The sequence below is a fragment of the Felis catus genome, chromosome A3, assembly GCF_018350175.1.
Source record: "Felis catus isolate Fca126 chromosome A3, F.catus_Fca126_mat1.0, whole genome shotgun sequence".
Lineage (NCBI taxonomy): Eukaryota > Metazoa > Chordata > Mammalia > Carnivora > Felidae > Felis > Felis catus.
In genome coordinates, this window is record NC_058370.1 from 122581273 (window position 1) to 122600922 (window position 19650).

Genomic DNA, 19650 nt, shown 5'->3' on the forward strand with positions numbered 1-19650 from the left:
GGAGATGATGCTTTTCACCAGCAATAGCTAGCAAGGCATTTGTGTGGATCTGCTCTTCCAGCGTGAGGTGGGGACATGACTAGACGCAAGCATGAAGTCTAAATTCCAAGCCTGGCGTTTCAAGCTGTTCAGAGCCAGGCCCTGATTCAGACTGATGTGTTCCCACTCTGTTCTGATTTTGGATGGCTTACAAAGGAGCCAGACAGCTCATCATCATGGCACCCCAGAGCTAAATTTAAGGTGGTAGGTTTTCCAGAGTGGTAATTCATTCAAGTCAGCTAGCATTTATATAGTGGTTATTGCATGCCCATCTGTTTTTAGGTAGAAATAAATCATGGTGTGATCTTTTAAACCCTACTTTTTGTTCTCTTATTCCCTATTGTATTCTGATATGAGCACCATTTGATATATCATAGACTGAGACACTAATCTTGTCTCTGAAAAGTGAGAGCATCTTTCAATTTTCCCCTTATTCCTGGCAAGCTCTTTCTCTGGAATATCTTCACTCATCCATCCATCCATTCATTCATTCATTCATTCATTCATTCACACACTCACTCATTAAACCAATATTCTATTCTTGGTGATATATCATAAAACAAAAATGCAAAATTTTCTGTTTTATTTGCCTCAAATATACCTGTTATCCATTGTTTAAGAATCCTCTTACATCCTTCAGGGATCCTCCCCTCTTCTGAGCTTTGCAAACCTCACTTTCAATATTGTCCATAGATACTGCTTGCTTACACCTCCTTGCAACTTTTCCTTTACAAGGTTAGTTTTTACTGAATTCTTTGAATGCAGATATTTCCATCTCCCAGCAGCATTATCACCTCCAAGGGGTTGTGCATTCCAGATCACTGGACATCTGACCATATCTGCATCAACACATTGTACATAGTAAGTGTAAACTGGACAAGGGAAGGGACATTTCTCTTTAGCAATTGTAGGAAGGAGTGGATCTTGATATCCAGGCTGAGCTCTATCTTCTCTTAAAACCTGGGAATCATGCTAATGTAATTCCATTTAAAACATTCCACTAATTTGAACCTGAAGATACTACTATCTTGGGGCTTGACATATTTCTGCCACTCAAAAAAAAATTAATTTTATGATTTTCTCATGAAGATCCTATGGGTCTTGCATATGTAAAGAATGAGAAATTTGCCAAAGGACCCCTGAAGTCCTTCACAGTGGGGGGTAGGTCTTTACTGGAGTGGGAACATTCAAACAGACAATAGCGGACAAACACTGAGTTGCCTGGAGTGGTTCTGGCCAGAGGGAATGTCATGAGCATGGTCTTATTCCTGGTCTTACTGTTTTTCTTTCTATATATGACCCCCAAAGGAAGAGTATGGTTTTTCAGTAATGACATGAAGAGCTGCTCTCTGGATAAGTATATTGAATGTAAGAGAGTCGAGGAGAACTTCTGAATTGTGAAAGTTGCCTTGTTTCTTGAGTTCTACCCAATTTTCCCTTGGTCAAGAAGCCCTTAATAGATGCTATGCCCTCATCCTACTTAGAGCAGGTCATCTATGGAAGGGGCTACCACAGGAGCATGAGGTTCTTGTGACTCAAGCATAGGGGGATTTGCTGGGGTGGGGGGCACGGAGCTTGGTCTCATATCCCCTTTTTATCCTCCTTCAATATATGTGCGTTTTCTTTGATGTTATATGAGAGAAACTCTATTGTAAGGGGAAGGGAAGGCTTCAGTGAGGTCCTGCAGGTGGTCTAGTTAAGCCCCATCAATGCACAGTGGGAATTCTGGGGTGAACTATCCAAGGATAACCAGTGCACCCAAGTGCAACACTGCTTGCAGCCTTGAGCATTTCCACTTAACACTTTCATCTCCATTCCCATTTCCCACAAAGTGAACTCAAACTGCCTACCACCTACATATCCTACAGGCTCCTGTGAGGTTGAATGTGTTAATGGTTATAAGTGCTTTGACCTTCTCTCTTGGAATGTACTGCAGGAATAAAAAAAAATATTATTATTATCATTTCACAGACATTTTGCAGTTCCCACTGGTTAGTTTCATTCTCTCCTTCAATCTTGAATGCATTAAAATGGCTAAATAAAAAGTATTTTGAGTAAATAAAGATACCCATGATTTTTAAAAGTTCTTTATTATATATTTTGATATGCATCATCACCTTCTCCTGACTTTCCACATAAAGTGCTATGACTAAACAGCCCTGTAATGATATTGCTACTTGGCTATAATTTAGAATGCTATAAAGATTATTTAGCACAAAGAAGTATTTCCAGTTAAAATTTAGCAACTCCTTTCAAATAGATTTACATTAAATCTTAGACTGAATTTTAGAAACATTGAACAGAGCAAAAATAAAATCTAGTTCATGTTCTTGTAAAATATCTGCTCCTCTCCTGGATCTTTACCCTGTGTGTGTGTGTATGTGTGCTTGTGGCATTGATTCCCTCTCTGGTTAGAATTAACCTATCCTTCCTTTTTGTTCCTATTTCTTTTTTCCTCTCTCTCTTCCTCCCTCTTTACATCTTTCTGATTTCCAAAAACAAACAAACAAACAAACAAACAAACAAAACCCCACAAAAGCCCCCATAAAAGCACAAATTGAACAAAGCACTTCTTTTAGTGTCTGGCATATTGTGAAGCCTAGATAAATATTCAGTCGTTGTTGTTATATGCCAGATACTGTTTAAGTTCTTGAGAAAACAAAGGAGATTGAGTTCCTGCCCTTAAGAATTAGGCAGTCTAGGGAAACAGTGACATAGACATATAAGCACGTAAATAACAGCACGTTGTTATAGTGCTAAAATGGAGAATATAAAAATGTTGGGAGAGTTAATAATTTCTTAAGGAGCCAATAAACCATAACAGTTAATTGCACAGAATTTAGAGCCAGGCCACCCCTGATAAAATGTCACTTACTTTCTATGTGACCTTAAACAAGTTGACGACCTCTCTGTGCTTCATTTTCTCTTCGTTAAAAAGAAGATACTTCCTCTTCTGGTTGTTTTAAGTCTTAAAGGAGTTAATATATATACAGAACATAGGCTTGTCCCTGGGATGTAAAAAAAAAAAAAACAACAACATTCAATACACATTACTTCTCATTTTTACTGGGAGTAGGAAAAGATCACACACATATACATACAATCCTTCACTTGGACTTTTCAAATTATCATCTTATTTCTTCCATTTCTTTAATAGCCACATTTTACGAATAGGGTTTTACATTTTATTTTCCAGACTCTCCTTTTACCCCTTGCATCCCACTTTTGTATTTAATATCATCAGCATAGCATTTAATCAAAGTACTTGGATCCTTCTGAATTCTCCTAGCTGTATGATGCAAAGATTGCAGGCATGCTTAGACAATAGCAGTTGAAGACTGACCCAAGGACTCCTGCTGCTTCTGCTTTCCAAGTACATCACTTTACTATGACTGTACCATTCTCTCTTCAACCCATCCCATTAGGGCTTTCATTCCCTTTACTGAACTTAACACCAACTGCCTTCATCTTGCCGAATCCAGTGTCTAGTTCCCCCCTTTCCTCCTATTTCAGTCCTCTGCCAGTCATTATGAAAGGCCAAGTTTTAGGTAAGATTGGAGGTTTCCTATTGACATCTTCCTCATCTTCATCACGTGCCCTTCCTGAGTTCATTTGAAATCTTTCAGTAGAGGCTGACCCACCATCTTTTCTTCCTCCCATTGCTACTGCCTTTCTCTGCTGGTCACTGAGGAAAGACTCCAATAAGCCTGTCTATATTGGTTTAGTGCACTTTCCAGGGGCACTTGGAATTTAAAAGTCCAGAGAAACAATCCATAACACATGGGTATACACCATAATGCTAAAATTTCAGGGTCTGAAGTAAACACCAGGAGTAATTTCTGAGCATAGATGCTCTCCCATGTTCCTTAAAGAAGACCCTATACCAAGTGGCCCAACACTATGAAAATCCAGACTCTGTTAAATTTGTACCAACCTGGCTAGAGATTAGTCTCCACTGTGAGTTTACATATTCAGACTGAATGAGACAGGAAATTCAGGGGACTGGAGGAATAGCCAGAAAATGACATATCACCTTACGAGGTGATGGAGAAAACAGAACTATCACCTATTTCTACATCCTACTCTCTCTTTCTGACATTTCATTGCTGGTGTCCTCTCCTAAATGTCAGGTTCCTTTTGAAAAGTCTTACACATGGATTAATAAACAATGTGCTGTCAGTTAATTCTTATTAATCTAAGAAAACATCACAGACAATTAGAGGTTTTGAAGTGAGGAGGATAACCTTAGCATGGGCTTAAATATGGTTCAAGAAGCAGTGAGCTTACAACTGAATTTATTCACAAAGTAAACTGATAGGTTCAGTGTTTTTAAAACATATGTCATATATCAAAACATCAGAATTACATTAAAAGTGCATAATGATGAGTAAAATGTGTGTGTGTCTGTCTGTCTCAGTGTGACAAAGTTTTCTGGGGTAGTTTATACTAACAGTTGCCATGGGCAGCCTCAGTTTTCATTAGAGGAGATACATAACTCACAGACACAATCAGTGGCTGCAATAGTCAAAGCTCCCTGCATATCCGTTGTGATATGGTTACAACAAGCATTTTAGATTCTGGCATATTCTGAAAAGAAAATTATGGTAACATGGTACTGCTGCCAATTATCCGAATATGACTGACAGAGCAACCACGTATAAAGTCAAGCTTGTGATTTCCCTTAGACTGTCGGTTTTTGAACTACAGGGGGTTGAGTTCCCAATCAGATTTTCTTGTTTCCCAGACTCAGCCTGTGTAGAGCTGCATTTTCCTTACTTTAAGTTTGTCATCCTAGGGTCACAGGGCATTTTTTCCTTATACAGTGGGCTTTATTTCTGACTTGGTAACTACAAGGGAACAGAGAACCCTGGGTGAGGCATCTCATACAGTGTGGTGACCAATTGTCTCATGATTCACCAGCCTTTAAGACCTATATGCTCTGAAGGATGTTAAGTTGGACCCCTCAGATATGCCTTCCTTACTTTATATTCAACCCAACACTTGGGTCATTCCATTGTCCCAAGGGCTGGCTGCATCGCATCTCCTAGGATTTCATATAGACTTGCTACCTCCCTCTGTGAAGAATTCATCTTGTGGAACCACACACAGAGAGCACCTTACTCTTTGCAGGTGATGTTCAACCCATCACCAATCATATTAGCTTTACCTGTAGAAGGTATGTATAAATGACCACCTTTCACCACCTCGGTCACTATTGTTTGAGCCCAAACACCTTCAGCTCTGGCTTGACCTTGAAATAACATTCTAAACATTAGATCATCCTCTTAGATGCTTGTTTCCTTGAAATTCATTCTCCGTAAAGCATCCAGAGTGATCTTTCTGAAACTTAAGTTAGAAGGGGTTACTAGTCTAACAAAAATATTTTAATGGCTTTCTAACTGACTCAGAGCATAAGCCATGGCCCTTAGTAGCAGTAGAACCACCCACATGGCTTATGTGAGCTGTCCACCTGCTCTGTCAACCTTCTCCCTTTTGGTCTCTCTCCTTCCTAAGCCACATAGGTTTCCTTACATTTCCTCAAACTCACCAAGCACGTTCAAGCCTTAGGGTTTAATTTGCACTTTCTGATTCTCCAAGCAGGAATGATTTTCTCTGAGTTATCCACATGGGCATTAGTCCTTTCCTGCAGATTTCAGCTCAAATATCACCTCCACTGAAAGGCCTATGCCAAACAGCCTGCCTGCAGTAGCATTCCTCATGTGCATACTGTCTCTCCCTTTGGCCTGCTTAACTTTTCTTCTTAGCACTTAAGCATGCCAAACTACTGTGTTGTTTTCTTTTTTTGTTGTTTGTTTGGTTTTGTTGTTGTTGTTTATTGTCTATCTCCTCTCACTGGGATTGGGCACCATGAGCACAGGGCCTTTTTCTGGTTTGTTTACTATCAGACCCACTCATATAGAGTGGTGTCTGTGACACAGTAGCATTAAATTAAGAAATGGCTGAGTTAATGTCTGTGGCCCTTAGTACATGGTCTTTTGCTCATTTGTTTTACAGCTGTACATTTGGCCATTTCAGTGCCTCCTTCTGACAAGTGAGCTGCTATATCAGGATTCCTAATTGGACCTTCATCTTCCCAGGAATCCAAGTTTGATATTTGTGTAACTCATGCTTGATGATTCTGTTATTCCAGTTTTTAAAAATACTCACCTGGAAACAAACTTTTCTTTCTGACAAGTTTTAGAATTATGACAGACAATTGAGAAGAAATCATTTCTCATATATATATATGTATATATACATATATATGTATATATACATATATATGTTTATATATACATATGTGTATATACATATATATACATATATGTATATATGTGTATATACATATGTGTATATACATATGTGTATATACATATATATACATATATGTATATATATATGTACATATATATATATATAAATCAGGTTTATAGTTCAAAACCTTTCTTTAGCAGATGAGTCTGTGGCCACACAAGTGAAGTACTTTTCTTGTCACACAGAAAGTCACATTTGGAGGAGGCAGAACTCAATTATAGTGTTTTTTCCCTTTACTCTCCTGTCCTCAGAATTGATTCCTGGCACCATCTGTATATGGTCTCTCTGTGGGGGAGGGCAGAAGGAGGCGGCTATACTGTGTTCAGACATAGTACTTGTAAGGGACAAAATAGGATGCGATGCATGCTCTTTTTTATGGATCATGCCCTAGGGCCCCTAGTTTCCTTGTTCTCTATTTTGTCTTGGAACAATTAGTCATTTCTCTCCTGCCGCTGGTGGTTCTGTGCACCATTTAATTCATTTATAACTTATCCAAATTACACATACCATTATGAATTCTGACCACCTCGCTCATGGAATTCCAGGAAACAACGTAATTGTATGCCTACTAAGTGCTTCCATCTCCTCTTTAATTGCAGACGGAGTTTGAATTCACAGTTGCGTTCATGGAGACACATATTTCTATACTGAAACATTTTCCTCCTGCCAAAGCCAAATGTTAAATACATTCATTCTCAGCTGAAGTTTTAGAAAGCAAAATTGCATGGTTTGAGAGTGAAAAATCAAAGTATCATTTTAGGATATGTCAGGTACAATTCTAAATCTGTGTGCAAAGGCTGGAGCTGCTCTAAGTACAGATCCAGGCTGGTATTAAAATTAGCATTCCTGTAGAATACAGAGGAACAGGCAATGCTACTTCAGCTGTACCTCCAGGGGCTGCATAGGCTTGCTTGTTCACCTGACTTTTGTGTTTATCTGAATATTTAGGCAGGCTTTCTCAGGGCAGAGTTATCTGTTGGCTTAGCTACCTCTCTGCATCTGTAAGGATGTAAGTATGAATGCACTTTTCACTTCATTGTTTAGGGGATCTGATTAGATTCTGTGATAATATACAAAAAAAAAAAAAAAAACAGAAGTCACACTCTATTTTCATTATTCACATCCAAACAGACCCTTGCATGCTACAGACACCGTTCTCTTTTCATGATCACCTGACTCCATGATTGTTTACCCCTGCACTGAAATTCCTAAAGGAGGCATCATTAAGCATTTTTTTCAAGACAATAATAACTGTTGTATGAGGCCACTATGCTTCTGGTAGCCTTACCTCACTCACTGCTGAGCCTGTTATTATAACGTCTTCACAAACATAATGCCCCTTTTGTGCAAAAGTGAAAAAATCAGCACAAAAATAAATCTCTTATTGGGGTTTCAAAAGAGTGGATTTTCAGTCCCTAAGAAATGTATGAAGTAGAAATAGATGAAAGGAGACACAATCAGAAATGAAATATCTTCATGATTAATCAGAGGCAAATAATTCCATCACTGAAAAATGACTCCGTGTTTAAGGCTTTTCTCTATTTCTTAACAACAGAATTCTGGAAGACTTTGAACTCTCAATATTGAAAATGTAACTACGGAAAATTTTCATTCAATAATTTTCTTTAACAAAATGGAATATTATACTTTAGAGCATAAAATAATTGCTTCTTATTGCCTATCAATGAAAATCCAAACTCCTGGGCTTGGACTCAGAAGTCTCCAGCTGGAGCCCTACCTAGCCTACTTCATCTCCCTAAATTCATAGCAGAGACCATCTGTCCTAGTCATCCTCATTGTAAGCTTCTCTTTCATCTTAAGCACCTTCTTTTTCACCTCTCCGAGCATCTTGACCATCAAGAACCTATTAAAGGTCATAAACTACCATCAGCTACTCTTAAGGCTTGAATACAGAATGGGTATTATATTTCTCATACAGAAATGGATATTAAATTGAAGTTTAGTTCCTGTCTTCAAGAAACCTTTCCTTCCTGCCCAACCTCAGATTTGTCTCTACCTTTCCTAAGCTGTAGTAGCACCTATAAACTTCCATAGCTGTCCCCACCAGCCCACTGTGGCATTATAGGCTATTTTGAAGTGGTAATAGATTGTAAATTCTTCAAGAACTCTGAACATGGCTTACACTTCCTTACCATTCCCCAGAGTGCCTAAGAAAGTATGAAGTTCAGGGATAAGCCTTGTTTTATGATTTGATATTTCCAGAAAGGACTCTATTGTTTATGAAAGAGGACATACTCTCATCTTTAGGCATGACCAGGTGAAGTTCAGGTAATTACTACTGGGAAGAGGTATCTTAATGAAAATGTCAAGTGGCCTGGAGACACTGTACTCCACATTCAGCACCTCTCAAATGGCTTTCCTCACCTACAATTAGAATTTATATTCTGGGTACTTCTTTAACATCTGTAAAAATCCTAAAATATTTTCTTTATATGGAGTACTCAGAGACACCTGCAATGAGATTGAATGACAGTAGGAGTCTGTAGTCCCAGTGTGTGAGATCGTCAGGTAAAGCATTTTCCAGAAGCAAACAAAAACTGGAGTTGTTTAAAATAGAGCTTTAAATACCACCACGAAACAGTACTTTTTTACAATATTTATAGTGTACAATACACTTCATACTTCTTTTTTTTTGTATTTTATTGCTTCTCTTTGAATCTCATATCCAGATTTTCTCTCTTTCTAAATTTTTTTTAAAATGTTTATTTTGAGAGAGAGACAGTGTGAGCCAGGGAGAGGCAGAGAGAAAGGGAGACACAGAATCCAAAGCAGGCTCCAGGCTCTGAGCTGTCAGCACAGAGCCTGACTCAGGACTTGAACTCACTAACTGTGAGATTATGACTGGAGCCAAAGTCGGAGACTCAACAGACTGAACCACCCGCACGCCCCTCATATCTAGATTTTCAAAGATGAAGAAATAGGCTTGGAGATGGTGGAGGTGGTGGTGTTGAGCTATCCTAGAGGAACAGAAAACATCTGTGGCAGAAACTTAATTAAGGTTGCTAGTTCTTCCTTCTATAACAGCAGCTCACCTGTCTCATAATTCCATAATACAAACGTTGGAGGGCTTTATTAGTTACAGGGGAAAGTAAAGCTGAGAATTCTTTAAACTACTTTTCTTGCATAGTCCAAATCCACATGAGTGGATGAGGATCCACATGAGTCCGAAATTTTCGGACTTTCTTTTAGTATATGACTCCCTTTTAACATATATCATTGTACCTATGTACCCATACAACAAAGGAACAATACACTTTTGCTTAGTAAGCATTTGAGAGAATGTGTAAGTAAATATTGTATGGAGGCAGGTAAACAAAACTGGATCTCTTGGCTGGTAAATTTCCCTTCATAAAGAATTTGGTTCAAACCTTGGAGAAAACAGCCCCATGTTTCACATTATGTGGATAACTGTGACTCTTTTCTTCAGTAAGTTATTAGTCTGGGGTGACATGAATTCTGTTGCAAGGTGTTTACTTTTTAGAGTCCTCTTTTTTTTTTATAAAAGTTTATTTATTTTGAGAGAGGGAGAGAGAGTGTGTGTGTGCATGAGCAGAGGAGGGGCAGAGAGAGGTAGACAGAGGATCCAAAGCAGGCTCCACACCATCAGTGCAAAGCCAGATGTGGGGCTTGAACCCACAAACCATGAGATCATGACGTGAGTCGAAACCAAGAGTCAGATGCTGAACGGAGCCACCCAGGCATCCCACTTTTTAGAGTCATCTTGGACTTCTGTTAGAGACAGATGTTCTAGCATAGTTAAAAGCCTGATTTTTTTTTATATTTTTGTCAAATGTCAGTCATCCCTTTTGTAGATGGGTGGGCTACATTGTTACTTTGATGATCCCAGGGAACCATATCCTTTGATATCTATGCTCCTGTGAGGTCCCTTTTGTTGAATCAGGGCCATGACCTGCTCTAAAGAATAAAATATGACAGGAATCATGCTATGCCTAATAAAATAAAAGAAATTAAAAAAAAATAATAAGGCTATGCCTATTTCAGGCCTAAACCTTAAGACCTGGATGCTTTCACCTTTGTGGTCTCGGGGAATCCAGCCTCTACATAAGACATTAGATTACCCTGAGACCACCGTGCAACAAGAAGCCAGACCCAACCATTTGAGAAGCTCTGTTGAGAACTAAAGCCCTAACTAACAAGGCCAGCTGAGCTCACAGCTGATAGTCTTCAATTTGCTGGCCACGTGTGTGAGGTTATCCAGGAGGCAATGTCTTCATCCTTAATCAAGACACTCCCATGCCCCATGACAAAGAGATAGACCTCCCTTGTTGAGTTCTGCCTAAATTGTAGAATTGCAGCAAATGTATTGGTGTTAGGATAGTTTATTATGCAGCAGTATATAACAAAAACAACAAATAACCAGGAAATTGAGAGCTATCAGAAGAAACTTAATTAGGGCACCTGGGTGGCTCTGTCAGTTAAGCATCTGACTCTTGGTTTCAGCTCAGGTCATGATCTCACAGTTCAAGCCAAGTGTCAGGCTTTGCACCAACAGTGAGGATTCTTGGTATTCTCTTTCTCTCTCTGTACCTCCCCAGCTCGCTCTCTCTCTCTCTCTCTCTCTCTCTCTCTCTCTCTCTCTCAAAATAAATAATTAAAAAAAGGTGGAAGCTGAATAGGTAACTCTGGCTTGAAAAAAAAATGCATTGAAGAGTAAAAGCTTTTGTTAACCCACTGTAACATGTCCCTGGCCTGTGCCATCTGTCTGCCCCAGAAATCTGCCTCTCTGTTTCCTCCTTCATTTCTCTCTCTGACCCCCTGACCGCTTGAACCCCTTCTCTCCTTCCCTGATGTCATTACTACTTCTGGTCACAGAGAACAAAACACATATTATTACAACACAAGAAAATGATAAAAATTACCAAAACAACAGCCGCCAAACACTGGTGTAAAGTTTTATATACAAATGGGCAAGAAGAATGATTTCCAATTATTTCCACTAATTGTTGCCAGCATTTAGGAATAAGATTTGTTTCTATTTTATTGACTGTTTCTGTCATCCTGCTAATTAGTCTTATCTGAAGCTACCATATTTTAAATGAAACCATTTGATCTGTATTTACTATCTATACCAGCACAACTTCTAGTCCTTTAGCTCATATTCTTGAAAGGATTTTAGAGTCTGTATTAATTAATGAAGTTGGCATCCAGAGCTACAAATCATGGCAATTTTTACTTTTCTCTGCCACAGTCTATTTTGCTTTCGAATGTTTTTCTTTAGCTGGTAAACAAACTTTCTGGCTTCCCAGAATAACTTTCAGTCTTTTCTATAAAAACTCATTACCATGAACTCTAAGCAGTGGCTTGCAATTTCATAGATAGTAAAATGCACAAGAAAACGTCCCAGGTCACATCAACCTGTTTATCATTATGGTTGCCACAAAGTGTCTGTAAGTCAATGTTTTAGTGGTTTTATACTAATATGAATCGTGCTGGTAATTGCTCATCTATTTTTATTCTTTACTAAAATATTTTATTTCTACCTTTCCCCAAATTACAAAACTCAGTTAATAGCAACTTTTGACCTGTTTATAGTTATGTGCTTAATGCAAACATGCCCATGGGACACCAACCTAGACATTCTTTTGTACACTGTTAAGCATTTCTTATATATAATAACATAATAAATCACAATTATGAAATAAATAAAAACAAATAATAAAAACAAAACAATCCCATTTATGTTTATTTTGCAGGTTGAGAAAATAAATCAGTCTGGTACACCTAGGTGGCTCAGTTGCTTAAGCAGCTGACATGGGCTCAGTTCATGATTTCATGGTTCGTGAGTTTGGGCCCCACATCGGGCTTTGTGCTGCTTGGGTTTCTCTCTCTCTCCCTCTCTGTCCCTACCCCACTTGCGTGTGTGCTCTCTCTCTGAAAATAAATAAACTTAAAAAATAAATAAATAAAGCCTTACTCTGATTAAATAAACAGCATTTACAAAAAAAAAAAAAAGAAGAAGAAGAAGAAAATAAAATCATTCTGGTGTGGTGAGAAGGAGACCTCAGTTGAAATCAAAAGAACTGTGTTTATATCTGTCATTAAGTTACATCTCTTAAAGTTTCTCCACCTCAGTTTCCTTGTCTGTAAGGTACAGATAATTTACGTACCCTACAGAATTCTTCTGACCATCAAATGAGACAACAGTGGGCAGCGTACTTAGCACAGGCATCTTGGGCAGAATAGTCATTCAGAAAATGTTTGTTGTCTGAATGGTTTTAAATACTGGTATTTTATTGAGTTAATAAGGAGGAGGCTGCTTAATAAATATCTATACTACTGCATACATTTGACTATCCCATTGGTTTCTGGGTAATTATATTTAACTTCACTTCTGTGTGTCATCTGGATGATAAAATAATCTCTCCTTTTCAGATGCATGAGCATGTAAGTGCAGGTTATCTGGACATATTGAGAATGTAGAGAATGTATGGGTAGTTTTCATATCCAGTGTAGCTAGCTCCCTGATATGGTGAATCACTCAGATGATGGACGTAATTATTTACATTCAATTTAACAAAAAGTGGGTGATTGTTATTCATGCTGGGCACGGGAAATGCAAAGCTGACTCAGACGCACAACTTTTTTTTCTAGAAGATCTCAGAACCTATTTATGGAGACAAATATACAGCCAACTGATCATGAAATACATCAAAATGAAATAAGGGTTAAATGTAAAGAAAAGTTCTATGGATCACACAAAGTAGTAGCTTGATGATAGGAAGATCTGGAAAGTCTTCAGGGAAGAGGTAGACTGTTAATCATGACTTCAAAGATGAAATAATTCAGAGATTACTTCTCTTGGGACTGATCTCAATCCATACCCCTCTGTGCTGGGTACTTTAGGTTGTCATCCAGATGCACTCCATGCTTCTCTGGTCTGCTCTGTGCTGAGGGTTTCTCACCAGAAAAGACTACATCAACTGCCTCTGTTGGTCTCTGGCTTCAGGTTGGCTTTGACAAATGGGGAGCACCAGTAGAAGACATGAAAGAGGGTGAAGACTGAAGTCAGGAGTATTTATCCTCCTGGTTCCCTTCCTGCAGACTTGTTGTGAATTGCCTGAACCCTCAGATTCAGTCTCAGGTGTTTGCTCCTGCTAAGCAGCTCCTCTGTTTCTGGACTGCTATTTCTCCCCCCTGTGCCCTTCAGTCTGTGATACTTGGATTATCTCTTGTCATTTCTCAACACCTGCACACGCCTTTGTGAATAAACCCTTTATTAAACTTGATTTAGATGATCCTAATTTTGTTTTACTTTCTATTTCCTACTGAGAGACCTTGACTAGAATGCTTTCTTTCACGAAATTTTGTTGGCTTTCACTGTTTGATTTCCTAAGACACCACACTATGTCTGTTTTCCTATTTGGCTCATGCTGCATCACTGCTGGTAGCACCTGTCCATTCTGCTCAGGCTGGTTTCCCCTCCATCTTTCAAAACTCTTAGTTCAAGAAGTCATCCTTGGGTCCTTACTGTGGACTCAGTTTCCTTCCTTTACTTTGTGTAGCATCATTAACATATATTAGCCACAGCCCTTGCCACAGGAGTATTTAAACTATTAGTTCCCATTAAATGTGAAATCTTCAGGGGTAGGGATCCCACCTTTTCCATCTTCATATAATAGTGGTTCCCATTGTTATCATAATACCACTTATTACACTGGAATTATTTAGTGTTTTATTCAATAATAAGTAAAAATCTTAGTTTTTCTTCTTCACTTGATTAATTTAAAACAATCTTGGGCTTGGTATGTGAAAGTTCAAATCAGATAATGGATTTCTGTAGATGAAAACTTTGTTCTGGGTTAAACTAGCCTGGTAGGTATTTTCTGTGTCTTGGTTAGTCTGACGCAATCTATGATATGGAGAAGGTTGATTAATTCTTTGTGCTATTATGTATCAGACTCTCTGGATTCCCTCACAGTCCTTTCTGTTACCTGAAGTTAGCATGCGGTACACGGAGTCACATAGGATTCTCATGACAGGCATATGTCATTCACAAGCATAACATCCTTTGTGGGCTGTAGCATAGAGGAGCAAGTGTATGTTTGGCTAAACTTTACACTTTCTCCTATTCAATAAAGAATATCATCATTACACTGAAAGAGAGTGATGTCATAGAACTGAACTAGTCTTGGGCCTATTCTAATTCATTTTGTGAAGAAAACTTAAGAAGGAATTTAGCACAATAGCTAAGTTTTGTTTTGTTTTTTGTAAAAATTACTTGGGAAAGTGATGTAATTGTGCCAATGGGTAAGCCTTATCTAGTTCCTTAGAGGCTGGCATTCCTGTTTACCTTTCCTTATCTTTAATGTCTTGAGAAGAGATGGAATGGCGAGCCATTTCTGTGTCTTCATAAAAGATATTACTAAGCAGAATATGAGAAGGAGGTTGCAGAGTAACTCTTTTCTCAATTTTCCACCTGTTGCTTTCCCTTTCTGCCTCCATGGAAGGAGAAATTGAGAGAAGAGAAACCCAGCGCTTTGGGTGGTTTGGGGTGAAAATCTTTGCCTATTCAAAGAACAAATAGGGATTTGTTCCAGAACCTCTGTAGATTCTACTTCAAAATTACTCCAAAAATGCTGCTACCATGGTTTCTTGTTCTCTATCTGTGTTGGATTTTAAGAGGGCCAAGTGACATGGTTTCTAAGCCCAAGATCTTTTGTAGTAAAACCACAGGTGAAAATGCCATCAATTTCTTGTTGCCTTGTTTTCAAGAACAAACTGGTTTGATGTTTTTTCTTCTTCGATTTTTCCAGGACATCACATTCAATTCTCAACTGTCCTGTTTTTGAAGAAAGATAAGACTTTGGTTTTGATTGAATTTTCCTTGAGATCAGTTATTTCCAAGTCCAGTTTATTAAAGGACTAACGTAGCTTCAGTTCTGAATTCTCTGAGGTCATAGTCAAGTTCATCTTTGAATTACAGAAGTTTTTTTCCCCCCAAAGTGTGAATCTTGAGTTAATTTGTGTCCTATGCAGGGGGAAAGAGGATACCTACAAGGTAAAATGGAAAGACTATCCTTCCTTCGTTTTGGCATTTAATGCTTTATTCTTAAATTTGCGCAGATGTTGATTCAAATCCATTGAATATATATACTTGTTCAGCTTAATGCTTTGTTTCTTTGTTTTTGTTATGTATATGTTTCTGACTTCTATAGTTTATTTAGAATAAATGTTTAGAATGTGAGATTTTTATAAGAAAGTATTTTTCCCTTTATTTAAGGATTTGAAAGATAAGAAGAAAATGTGATTTGGTGCCAAACAAAAATGCATGGCTCCTCATCTTTAGTGTGTTACAGTGTAATGGGTGAAAATTCTATATACTTTGCTTTCTTGGAGAGCATTCTGTGTGGGAAAATGCCAGAAAGAAAGGAGTTACAGGTGCCCCCCCCCCTTATATTACAGATCAGCTAGCATTGTACACCTATGTTGACGATACAACTTTGTAGGTGTCATACCTGTTCAGGTGTAACACTTATGTAAATTTCAAACCTATTAGGTTGGCATACGTTTGTGTGGATGGTACAATAGAATTCATGGTACATATTTGTCCTTCTAGGAAACATCTGTACAGAATGCATTTTTGTGTGGATGATACATGAGAGTATCCTAACATTTGAGCTTTGGTTGGCCAATTGGTCCATGCTTTCCTAAAAATGTACACCATTTAGGACTCTCAAACTTTAGAAAACATTTCCTCTTCTATTATCTCACCTAACCCAGAAAACTGTCAGGATCTCAGGGTGAGAAACCATGATTGAAATCATATGTAAAAAACTAGAAGATTTTTTGGGTGCCTGGGTGGCTCAGTCAGTTAAGCATATGACTCTTGATTTCAGCTCAGGTCATGATCTCATGGCTTCTGGGCTTGAGACCCACATTGGGCTCAGTGCTGTGAGCATGGAGCCTGCTAGGGATTCTCTCTCTCTCTCTCTCTCTCTCTCTCTCTCTCTCTCTCTCTGCCCTTCACCTGTGCTTTCTCTCTATCTCTTTCTCAAAATAAATAAAAACCTTATTTAAAAAAGAGACTCATTTATAAATTAAAAAAAGATAAATATTAATTTCAAATTTCTGCTCAGAAATTCTCAGCATTTTTTACTTGTGTTAAGTCTAGCATTTTTAACATAGGATTCAAGGCCCCCCATAATTTGGTCTTATCTTGCTTTTTGACTATATCTTCATTGTCTTCAAAGGCATGGAACAATTCTGTCAAGTGTGGTCTTCACTATTACCATACTATGGTCACCTATGACTCACTTATTTTTTTTTTTATCAGGTCATTCTCTTTACTAATAGTTTTAATTTTCCTGTTTCTCCAGTATCTTTTCATCCTTCTATTCCAGCTAGGAACTTCACTTAGCTGAGGAGATTTCACTGGACATTTCAAGATGCAGGATTTTTTTTGTTTCTCTAAGCTTCTACAGAATGTATTTTTTTTTAATTTTGTTTTTATTTTTTTCATTTTAGAGAGAGCATGCATGAATGGGGTAGAGGGGCAGAGGGAGAGAAAGAGGCTCAGCATGGAGCCTGATGTGAGGCTTGACCCCATGACCTAAACAGAAATTGAGTCAGACACTCAACTGGCTGAGCCACCCAAGCACCCTCAGAATGCATTTTTTTGATGTGGAATTTTTCTGTTCCAAACAACTTACTGTTGCTTCACGGGTGTGATTCTCTTTTTTCCCCCCAGTGATCATTCCCTCTTCTGCCTGCTTCGATAGTTCACTTTGTTGATTATAGAGACAATGCCTCCTATTTTTCTACTCCCAGACTGCAAGAGATGAATGCCTATGACTGGGTTTCTCCTTTGCCTCTTTTCCAGGTCCTCCTGGCAGGACTTTGGTCTTCCCAAATGCTGGCATCTTTAATCTGTGAGTTTCCTGAAAGCTAGGTCTTTTTATATTCCTCCTCAGTTTCTCAAACTGTGAGTTCTTTATAGTACAGTCTGGGTCTTCTGTTTCTCTGTTTGAACACCTCATGAAACCATCCATGCCTGCTTCAGCTCCCCTTGATCTCTGTTCCTAAAGTTGTACAGTATTTAATGGTTTAAATCCCATACTGTCATCAGATCCATAGAGCGGATTGTGTCAGCACAAATGGGGAGTTTGTGTGTTTGGGGAGGTAGGTGTTGAGATACAGAGGTCATCTGATGTACCTCTTATTTTAAGAACTAGAAGAAACACTGTGGCTGCTCAGTCAATGCTTATTGATGATTCATTTAAGAAATGATAATTCTGCTTTACTGATTATCTTCTGTCTCCTTCCTCCTACAGTCTGTTCCCAGGTATTCAATGACTCAAGTTTCAACTTTTTTGTCATGTCTTTGAGCTACTTCTTACCTGTCTCCTTCCTTAGTTTTTATGTCCTTGAAAGTTGTGCTCTAGCCTTAGAATTTTATACCTTGTGCATGCTTTGCTGTCTGATGATATCTGCATTTTCTATGATTCTTCTCATTTGGCCTGAAATCCCACACCCTGTTTAAATGGAACTTTGTGATTACCTCTCAAGCCTTTCCCAGCCCCTTGTCCTAATACCTTAAATACTAATTTTCAGACTTTAGTCTATTTTGGTGACTTATTAGATTTTTCTTTTAGCTTTCCTCCAGGGGACATCAATTTCAAACCCTCACAAGCACAGGTGCAACTTCTGCTCTTATAATTCCCACCCACACTCCTAACTCCACTCTATCTCCTGATAACACCATATTAAGTCACTAATGGCTAGAGTTTGAAAGATTGAATGTTAAAAGCATAATTAGAGACTTAAGGGAAACAAATTGTACCCATAAAATTTAGAATTAATTTCAGGAAAATAGGGCAATTGAAGCACCTAGTGCAATTTGAAATGACTTTTCTAAATGAGCGACTGTGCCAGAAATCAGCCCCCTCCTAACTTCCACTGTTTCCTTCTTATTTCCTTCCACGAATAAGGGCAGGTCAGTGGGGGAGGTTTGGCAAACATCAATGTACGTTTCTTGTCAGAATATCAAAGGCAAAGAGCTCACCTTAAAGTTTAGCTTTCTCTCTTTAGTGGAAATGGAAAATAGGAGAAGGTGTGTGGGTGAGACCAATCATTGCCCTTGGGCAAGCTTGAGAAATTGCAAGACCAGAACCTATACATTCAAAGAGGCAGTACTTCTGAGCCCAGGCTAATCCCATCAGTCAGTAATTTCTTATTTCTTATATCCAATATTGGCTAACGGCACCATTCCAGTTTACACACAGTCATATTACATACCTTCAGTCTCCTGATGCCTTTGCCTTAGCAATCTTCCCTTTATGGGAATGTTGGGTAGCTTAACTTAGCCAGTCCAAACCCATCCACATTTACACCATCTCTCCTTACACAGCCAGGGAGCTGGCTCTGCCCTGTCTCTCCCTTATCAAGCCTACAAAGAGACTAAAACAAATAGTAGCAGTTCCGTGAAAGGAACTGTGTAAGCCACTGTGGGTACAAAGAAGAAAACATATGATCCTACCTGCTAGGGGCTTATAGTCTAGTGTGGGAGGCAGCCACAGAAGTGGCAATTATGAAGCATAGAAGTACCTGTGAATAGGATGTTATGTGGTCACAATAGGGATATCAATGGCTCTGCTCTTCCTCCTCCTAGCTATACGAATAGAGAAAGGTCATTTCTCTGGTCTTCAGATTTTTCACCTTTAAAATGATAAAGTTCACAATTATTCTGTGGGGTGGTTTTACATGTTAAGTGAGATAATGAATGTAAGATGCATGGTAAAAGTCTCACCTCATTTCCCAGTTGGTATTCAGTTAGAAAATGGTTGAAGAGACTCCAATTATAGGTTTGGTTTCAATTTAAGGCTGTTAGTGGCTCCAGGTCAGCCTTGCCTGCCATGCAATGTTTATTTCTCTTAAGAGAGCAAGAATGAAGAATATGGATGAATCAGAGCATCTTCAACCTTAGTTTTAGAAACCAATGACGGTAGGTGGCAGCTAGGATTTTTTGTTGGTTAGAAAAATTGAGAAAGCAAGTTATCTCAGGTTGGTGAAGTTGGACTGGCAGTGAATATTTTGAACATGTGAGTGAAACCAAGGCAAGCTTAGGAAACCACAAGTTGCTCTAAAAGATTAACCATACAAATTTCTTCCCCAGGGGACTTACTAGAGAAAATTCTTCTAAAATATCTTATTCCCTGGGGTCTCCAGCTGTCTCTCTCTTTTGTTGTTACTGAAGCAAAAAGAAGAGAGCAAGGAAAATCTATAAAATCCAAATAAAAATACAGATTTAAAGCAAGC

General features: G+C 38.5%; 2 long non-coding RNA genes across 4 annotated transcripts in view; one reads left to right on the forward strand and one right to left on the reverse strand.

The window, feature by feature from the left end:
• LOC123384590 overlaps positions 1 to 19650 on the forward strand; it is a 233052-nt gene that overhangs the window by 72449 nt on the left and 140953 nt on the right. The gene's annotated exons all lie outside the window — the stretch shown is intronic.
• Positions 625 to 18895, reverse strand: LOC123384589. Its single transcript, XR_006595911.1, has 3 exons — positions 18631 to 18895; positions 2915 to 3047; positions 625 to 878 (listed from the first exon to the last, which is right to left on the reverse strand). It is a non-coding gene; the product is annotated as an uncharacterized LOC123384589 (long non-coding RNA).